The 10,093-nt window shown below is 33.2% G+C and overlaps 1 pseudogene; it reads left to right on the top strand.

The window, feature by feature from the left end:
• Window positions 1-349: 349 nt before the first annotated feature.
• On the top strand, window positions 350-6,641 carry LOC149174284 (vacuolar-processing enzyme gamma-isozyme-like; annotated as a pseudogene).
• Window positions 6,642-10,093: the final 3,452 nt, after the last annotated feature.

The following is a 10,093-nucleotide window of genomic DNA, read 5'->3' as shown; positions in this document are numbered from 1 at the left end:
TGCACAGTGCCACATTGATATATATATATATATATAAAACACTTGCTGTAGCCTCATGAGTTGAATCCAGAATTTAACCAATATTCTTTGGATACAATAAGTTAAAATCTTAGGATATCCACCAACGTCACAAAATAATTAAAAATTTAGAAGACTGATTAATTCTCATAGTTTGCGACCTCTATGGATTCCGTGTAGGCACATGACAATTTTTTTTTTTTTACAATTGCCTGAAAGTTATTAAATCTAAATCTTCTCCATACGGGGGAGAAAATTTCTATAAATTTAGTGCTCATGTTCTCTCCGAAATGCAAAAGAAGTCGATCCTTTGACGGGAAGGGCAGTTGAGATGGGTTCTGTAATTTTGTCTGTGTGTATTTTTCTGTTATTTTGCCTTCTGGGATTCCATGGGATTGCTGCTGGGATTCCGCTATCCACAGATGGTGAAGATAAAAATCTTGGAACTCAATGGGCTGTTCTGGTCGCTGGATCTAATACATATGTAAACTACAGACATCAGGTGATTTTTCTACATGGTTGTCCCCACTAATGCAGGAATGCAGGTGGGATAAATGTAGAGATATGGATATAATGATAAATATGTATGCCAAAGCTATGCCTCCAGCTTCAAGTTATTTGTCTGTTATTTGGTCTTCAAGTTACATAGAGATGTCCATGTACCGGCCGTAAGATTATGATTATAGGAATAGATAAATTTAAAGATATAATTCATCATATAAAAAGTTTGATGAATAAATTTAAAGATATTATATTGATTCTACAAATTCTATACAAAAATATGGTTCCAATTTCTCATCTCATATATATATACAGTCTGCAAACTCTTGATAAATTCAATTTATGTTACTCACAACTTTACCATAACTCTGCTGGGCGTTGAATTACTTGTGTGCAGGCTGATGTTTGCCCTGCGTATCAAATCCTTAAAAAGGGCGGACTGAAAGATGAAAATATTATTGTGTTTATGTATGATGACATCGCCAACAATCCTGAAAATCCTCGACCAGGGATTATTATCAACAGTCCTAAAGGCAGTGATGTGTATGCAGGCGTTCCCAAGGTGAGTGCCCATTTTCACGAGTTCAATCAATTACTTTCTGCCAGATTGTGTTTTTGGTTGTAATTGTGAGATTTCATGTCATGCAGGACTACACAGGCGACGAAGTAACTGTAGCTAACTTGTATGCTGTTATCCTTGGAGATAAGGCCTCTGTAAAAGGTGGCAGTGGAAAGGTTGTTGACAGTGGTCCTAATGACCATATTTTCATTTACTACACCGACCATGGAGGACCGGGAATGCTTGGTGAGTAAGAGCACAAGATGTACTCCAGCATGTACTGTGTTAGTGTTTACTTCATCAGTTTTTGTGAATGAGGCCCTGGAAAAACTCTCTGGACTTCCTTAGCCAGCTTACAGTGGGAGCTTAATGGGGCACATAGCTTCAAAGTTGCAGGAGCAAAGGGTCGTATGAATGAAAAAAAAACCTCATCTTATTTGAGCAACTGCGTTTAGCTGTTTGGCTTACTTGACTTCTTTACCTTCCAACAATATGTTTGTGAGAGATCCTGACATGATTTTAGTGTTAAACCATGCAAAACTTTAGCTAAAATGTAATTATAATTTGGGCAACCATGAGAACCATTTCGAAGGTAATTTTTATTTTCAAAATCCATTTTTGAATCTTTTGTCAAAACTTATTCAATCTGTATATAACATGGATAGCTCTCAATCTAAACTTAGAAGATTGGTCAATTCTTGGTAGAAATTCTCCTGGTTGGTTATTTTATTGCAAAATTAAATCTGTAATGTATTGCTCATACACACAACTTTCTTCTGTGCTCTTGGAGATCTATTCACAAGTTTTCCTTAAATAAGTTGCAGAGATGATTAACGATTTTATCTATGCAAAAGATTTTATCGATGTTTTGAAGAAGAAACATGCTGCTGACAGTTACAAAGAGATGGTAAGTAACACTTAAACAAATTGTCACTTTTTGCTTTTTAAATTTCCAGGTTTCATACTGGAAGTGTGTGCCTAGTACCAACCCTTCAGCTTTTTCTATTTCCAGACACACAACTACTAGAATTTTGAGAATTTTGAGTTTGTATGAATTTTCTATATCTTAATAAACAACACCACACCGGAGCACAGCCCCAAGAGTTAGCTCAATCGGTCAAATCAAGTGCCTCGCCAATGGGAGGTCACAGGGTCGAATCCCGAAAGCTCTTGGGGTTAGGTCAGTAAATAGGCCGAGGGGTGTTGATGCCCTGTTGATGCCCTTTGGGTGGCATCCACTCAGTGTTAACCCTAGACGTAGCGGCTATCCACTGACCCGGGTATCCGTGAACCAGTAAGTGAAAAAAAAAAACACCACACCGGAGCATGAGATGCAGAGTTTCTTTCCAAAAGGGAAACCCAACCTATAATGCCTTGAAAGTTGGTTTTAGATCATTTCAGTCAATCTTTTTTCAAGACCTGATATAATATGTTTCATGCATCAGCTAATTTATGTTGAAGCATGTGAAAGTGGAAGCATTTTTGACGGTCTACTTCCAAAGGGCATGAATATATATGTTACAACTGCATCCAATGCAACAGTAGTCAGTTATCCAACATACTTCCAAAGGGCATGAATATATATGTTACAACTGCATCCAATGCAACAGTAGTCAGTTATCCAACATACTGTCCTGCGATGGAACCCCCTCCTCCTCCTGAATATAACGTCTGCCTTGGAGACTTGTATAGTGTAGCTTGGATGGAAGACAGGTTTGTGATGAGACACTTTCGGATTTCAATTTCGATCGTCCTCATTGAAAGACTTTCACTAGAGGTCTGTGTACTGACTTACCTTTTCTATTGGCAGTGAAGTGCATAATACGATGAAGGAAACCTTAGAGCAACAGTATCAAGTAGTAAGTGTATTCAAAGGCCTCTTATATGTATATGTTGCATACTTGATAGCAGATCTTATGAACTTATAGAATGATGTCCGACAAAATATTAGAGGTGGTGTTTATTGCCATAAATCCAATTGTTATGTCATATGAGTACTTTTTGATGATGCACATAATATGGTTTATTCGTTCCGAATCCCTTCTACATATTTGTAAATAAATAGCATAAAGTTCCATAGTTTTATGTTACTCATGGAAAACCAGGGCCTCTGGAGCTCCCCAACCTTTAGCGGTTCTTTCTTTGGTATGACTTCTTTGAAGCTGAATATTGTGGGCCTTTATAACTGGAGATTTATCTAGCAAAATCTAGTATTATTTTGTTGTTTTCTTGGTTGCAGTTACTCTATGAAATTGTAGAATGGATTATATTTATGGCATATGCAATATGTAGTTTATGATTTTATTCCACTTCCTAGGTGCATTTAATATAATTGTTTTCTTTCACAGACATATTCAAATTACTATTATTGATTTTGTGGACATGTAATATAATTGTTTTTTTTCAGACATATTCAAATTAATATTATTGATTTTGAGGACATGCAATGCTCTAAATTCTTCCATTAAAGGAACATATCTAATTATATAAAGTACATGTAATATACTTCAACTAAGTAAAATTTAATAATACAATTATTCAACTCAAGTAAGTTGTATATTTGAACTTATTTGAGTGTGTCTATTATTATTATTGTTGTTATTTTATGCCCCATTTTATAGGTGAAGGAAAGGACATTTGATAATTCCCCTGTGATGCAATATGCAATATAGTTGTTTGGCTTACTTGAGTTCTTTACCCTCATCCTAGTAACATAAGGAAAGCAAGCTTCCAATAATATGTTTGTGAGAGATCTGACATGATTTTAGTGTTAAACCATGCAAAACTTTAGCTAAACTGTAATTATAATTTGGGAAACCATGAGAACAATTTTGAAGGTAATTTTTATTTTCAAAATCCATTTTTTAAACTTTTGTCAAAACTTATTCAAGATGTATATAAAATAGATAGCTTTCAATCGAAACTTAGAAGATTGGTCAATTCTTGGTAGAAATTCACCTGGTTGGTGATTTGATTGCAAAATTAAATCTGTAATGTATTGCTCATACACAACTTTCTTTTGTGCTCCTGGAGATCTATTCACAAGTTTTCCTTAAATGAGTTACAGAGATGATTAATGATTTTATCTATGCAAAAGATTTTATCAATGTTTTGAAGAAGAAACATGCGGCTGACAGTTACAAGCAGATGGTAAGTAACACTTAAACTAATTGTCACTTTTTTCTTTTTAAATTTCTGGAAGTGTGTGCCTAGTACCAACCCTTCAGCTTTTCGTATTTCCAAACACACAACTACTAGAATTTTGAGTTTGTATGAATTTTCTATATCCTAATAAACCACACCACACCCGAGCATGAGATACAAAGTTTCTTTCCAAAAGGGAAACCCAACATATAATCCCTTGAAAGTTTGTTTTAGATCATTTCAGTCCATCTTTTTTCAAGACTTTATATAATATGTTTCATCATTAGGTAATTTATGTTGAAGCATGTGAAAGTGGAAGCACTTTTTAGGGTCTACATCCAAATGGCATGAATATATATGTTACAACTGCATCCAATGCAACAGCAGATAGTTATGCAACCTACTATCCTCAGATGGAAACCCCTCCTCCTCCTGAATATAACGTCTGCCTTGGAGACTTGTATAGTGTAGCTTGGATTGAAGACAAGTTTGTGATGAGACACTTTGGGGTTTCAATTTTGATTTTCCCCATTGAAAGACTTTCACTAGGGGTCTGTATACCAACTTACATTTTCTATTGCCAGTGAATTGCATAATACCATGGAGGAAACCTTAGAGCAGCAGTATCAAGTAGTAAGTGTATTCAAAGGCCTCTTATCTTTGTATGTTGTATACTTGATAGCAGATCTTATGAACTTATAGAATGATGTCCGAAAAAATATTAGATGTGGTGTTTATTGCAATAAATCCAATTGTTATGTCATATGAGTACTTTTTGATGATGGACATAAGATGGTCTACTCATTCCAAATCCCCTCTACATATTTGTAGATAAATAACATAAAGTTCCATAGTTTTATGTTACTAATGGAAAACCAGGGCCTCTAGAGCTCCCCAACCTTTAGCTGTTCCTTCTTTGCTATGACTTCTTTGAAGCTGAATATTTTGGGCCTTTATAACCTGCGATTTATCCTCCAAAATCTAGTATTATTTTGTTATTTTCTTGGTGGCAGTTACTCTATTAAATTGTAGAATAGATTATATTTATGGCATAGGCAATATGTAATTTATGATTTTATTCCACTTCCTACATGCATTTAATATAATTGTGTTCTTTCACATACATACTCAAATTACTATTATTGATTTTGTGCACATGCAGTGCTCTAGATTCTTCCATTAAGGCACATATCCAATTACATAAAGTACATGTAGTATACCTCAACTAAGTGAAATTTACTAATACAATTATTCAACTCTATCTTAAAGTAAGTTGCATATTTGAACTTATTCGAGTGTGTCTATTATTATTGTTTTTGTTATTTTAAGCTTTAACGTTGATGGGGCATGCATTTTATAGGTGAAGAAAAGGACATCTGAGAATTATACATATATAATGGGTTCCCCTGTGATGCAATATGGTGATATACCCATCAGCAAGGAGCCATTGTCCTTCTACATTGGATTTGACCCTGCAAATACTAATGCCACCTTTGAGAATAGTTTTCCACAATATTTGAGAGAGAAGGATGCCACAGCTATAAATAAATGGGATGCAGATGTTCTCTACCTATGGCAAAAGGTCAGTAAAGAATACTAGCTTGAAGAATTTTATGACTATCTTGAAGAATTTTGTGACATTGGAGATTCTTCTAGGATTTTGTGCTAACTTCTTCAATTGTGAAAAGTAGTATGACGACATGAAATTGCTTTGGAAATACATCACTTACATGATTCACTTTGTTATGAAACATGACTCTAGAATCATTTAGAATAATCTCTAGGGTTACTCTCTTCATTTCTTATATTTTCTTATTAAATGAAATATATGGAATATTTTAGACCATCAAAGTGTTGTTATCTTTAAGAATATAAATTGATATCCTCCTTACTTGTAGTATATAAGATCCAAGCTCGATTCCCAAGAAAAGTTGGAAGCTCAACAAGAATTGATTGAATCCATGACACATCGGCTGCATTTGGACAAAAGCATAAACTTCGTTGGAAAACTTTTATTTGGATCAAAAATGGGTACTGCTGTGTTGAAGGTTGTGTGACCATCAGGGCAACCTTTGGTTGATGATTGGGATTGCCTTAAAACCATGGTAATATTTAAATGTTAGAGGGTAATATGTATCTCCCCTGCTCTGCAACCTACAATATTGTAGAACGAGGGCATTAGAATTGTTCAAGGATTGTTTGCAGCATATTCCTTGTAAATATCTAACAGTAACATTGATAAGTAGTTCCTAACCCTAGTGATAGGGTATACAGTATCTTCCAAATTTTAGCCCATACAAATCTTAATTCTAACTGCTAATATTGCTTGAATATGATAGGTAAGAACATTTGAATTCCATTGTGGTTCACTTTCTCACTATGGAATGAAACACATGCGTGCTCTGGCAAATATTTGTAACAACGGGGTTAGTGTGGATACCATGGCTAAAGTTTGTGCAAAGACGTGCACATACACAAATCCCATCTGAGAAATGTAAGTCACTCCAAGTTGGTTATAGTGCTTAGTTACTTCATATGAATTAGGTGGGATTTCCAAGCATATTTGAATGTCTGGAAATTTGGATTTGGTAGATATATCCTATACATATTAAAATATTGTGCTCTTGATCTCAGGTTGGTGGTGAAGGCTCAAAGTACAACATAGATAAAAAATGATTCAAAAAGACAATTTAAAAACATTGGATGTAACCCAGTTTTTGTGTTTTTCTATTATTCAAGTGAATCAATTGATGTTGCCATCATGGCAGTACTACTATTTGGCATTTTAGCTTTTGGCTTTGTGGCTAGATTGAAGGTCCAAATTTGTAATATCTCAAGTGGTGATAGGGACTGGGAGTAAAGGAAGATTACGACTTCCTTGGGTGTACTTGGATATTTAAATACATAATTTGAGATTGCATGACTACCTTCAACTCATGTAGTGATAGTTATGTTCGATTGTAGAAATCTGTAATACTTCTAGAGTAGAGGACTATGTAAAAGCTTATATATTTACATGAGTAGACTTATTATTAACCGTTTCCATCAAGAAATCAGTGGGAAATTTAACAAGTTCTTGACAAAAAGCTTGCATTCATTATTAGGATGAAAAACCATTTTGCATGGGGAATGGGTGGAGATAGAATTAATGGTATGATTATCATCATTTGGGGAAAAAGTTTGTGTTGAAAAAAAAAGACGATATATCTTGTTGCTCATGGCATGTTGTTGTGCTATGAACTACTAAATTTAAAGTTATACCCCCAAGGTTCCCATTCAAGTCTCGCCTCTTCTTCTTGTTTTCCTTTTCTATATTGCTTGAATCCTTCTCTTTACTATGTGAAGTTAGCACACATTATGCATCCACAAAAATTGTGCTTGAGTCCAAATGCAAAGGCAAGGAAAATAATGAAGCAACAATAGAGGATGATGTAAGACTCACCCATTCTATGGAAGGAATGTGTATATGCCTTGAAGGAGAGTTGAGGAACAAAGGAAAACTTTTCAAGAAAAATAAGTTAACTATGCATTAGGCTTTTGAGAAATATTTTTATGGGTTTTTGAGAACGAAGATGGGTTAATTAGTTTAATTCTTGGAAAATATTTTTTTGGGTTTTTGGAATGAAGAAAAGATAATTATATTAATTTTTTCAAAAATACATGCACACTTCTTGTGTACAAATGTAGGTTAAATATATTTATTTTGTTGGAAATATTTGTTGTGCATTTCTTACGAAAATTTTCATGGCTTACATGTGGAAAATAAATAAATTACCTATGTTGTTTTCTTGAAAAGATTATATATGAACCTTGCACATAAAAAGCAAAAGAAGCCGTGATATTTTCTTGTGTTAGAATGCATTTGAACCTTGAATAAAAACATAAAGAAAATATGTTATTTTAATTGGAAAAGATTGTGAGGAATTAATGTGTAGAAATCTAGATTACTTTTATTGAAAAACAATATGTGCACGAAAAGAATGACTATTGTGTTAGACTTCTTGAAAAGAAATAGTGTCTTTATGCATAGAAAACCAATAGCTATTATGAAAAAGAATAATTGTTTTTATGCATAGGAAAAATAGTTATATGCTAATTAAATTTTGGTAAAAGAATTATGTATTTGTATACACAAAAGGAATAGTTATTATATATTTGAATTCTTGAAAACAGATATATGTTTGCATGCATGGATAGAAAAACTATCAAGTTAGATTTCTTTAAAATAACAATGATTATTTTTAGTTTCTTGAAAAGAAGAGCATGTGCTTATAAGTACATAAATAACAACTATATTTCTAAGCTCTTGGAAAAGAACATGTGTGAGATGCACAAAATTATAGCCATCATGTAAATTTCTCTTAGAAAGAATGTGTTTATTTTGCTACCATCTTGAAAAAAAAAAGTGTGTTTTCATGCATGAAAGAGTGGTTGCTATTAACTTTATCCCTTGAAAAAGAAATGTGTTTTTGGCATGCAAGATTATGTTAGGTTTCTTTTGGAAATATTATGAGTTTCCATGCAAGATTATTTTAGCTTTCTTTTGGAAAGATTATGCATTTGGATACAAGAGTATGTTAGCCTTCTTTTGGAAAGATTATGTATTTGCATGCAAGATTATGTTAGCACCCTTTTGAGAAAGGATTATGTATCTACATGTAGGAAAAAAAACTATTGGGAAAATTTTATGTATTCCCATGAAAAGCCATAGCTAATGTGCTAGGTTCCTTTGAAAGAAGAAGGGCACTTGTAGTGGTTTTCTTTGGAAAATATTGAGACTTATGTGAAGGGAATAATAGTTAATGTGGTATGTATCTTAGAGATATTTTCCCTCTTCTTATGCTAATAGGGGGAAATATGTATCTTTTTAAGTTGTTCCCTTCTTGTGATAGATGTGGAATAGGGACAAGTGAGCATGGTTTGGATATATTTATGTATTTACTTACACATGCGAGTTAATTATGGATAGGCATTTGTCATAACCATACACATCTAGAAATGAATATATATACTTTGATAGTTAAGTTATTTTAATTAATACATGTGCAATATTTTTAAATAATGCATGTCATGTTATTTTGTTTATGTTTTATGAATGCACATTAATATATTATGAAGCATCACTAATAAAGATATGTTATTAATTTGATCACTATTTGATTTAATCATGATATCAAATTTTTCTTACAGTACTAGTTGTAGGAAAAGACTGTGACGTAACCAAAAGATGGATTATGTTTAACATTATGGCAATAAGTAAACTAGTGGTCTATGCAGATTGAAAGAATGTTAGTTTCAGGATAATCCATTGATAGGAAGAACGAGACCTAAAGACACAATGTTCAAGGATTTGTGAGTAAATGATATCACGATAATTGTAATAGCGTCTAGTTAGTTATGTTGTATTTAAGATGATATTTCTTTGTAATATTTTATGAAATGGTCAAGGCATGGACTCTCTTACAATCCATTCAGTGAGGAGTGAATACCCTCACCAGCGTTTAATAAAATTAAACCTTTGTCGGTTTTCACGCTACGGGGTTTCCATGGTATATCGGTTTCCAATGATGTGTTTTCCTTTTGTGTCATTCTAATTATGTTAATTCCTTGCATGATGCGACATTTACTTTTTCAAGTATGTGTTTAACTAATCTAGTTAAAAGAATCACAAAAATGATGCAAGGTTACATTAGGAATTTTATCTTAATTTACTACAGCAACGGTTGTTAATGGTTATGTAACTTATTTTTCCTTTACTAAAATTACTCTATGTAATAATGAATAATCTACCTAATGGTTAAAGAAGAAATATGGGAAAGTGAATTTGGATTATTACATGACGTAAATTATGTAAAAAAATTCTAATCCTTG

Source organism: Pinus tabuliformis, chromosome 4_1, assembly GCF_031772625.1.
Source record: "Pinus tabuliformis cultivar Carrire ecotype Pingquan chromosome 4_1, CPIR1, whole genome shotgun sequence".
Taxonomy (NCBI): Eukaryota; Viridiplantae; Streptophyta; class Pinopsida; order Pinales; family Pinaceae; genus Pinus; species Pinus tabuliformis.
The sequence above is the reverse complement of the archived record's forward strand: the minus strand, read 5'-3'. Positions and strand labels throughout refer to the sequence as shown.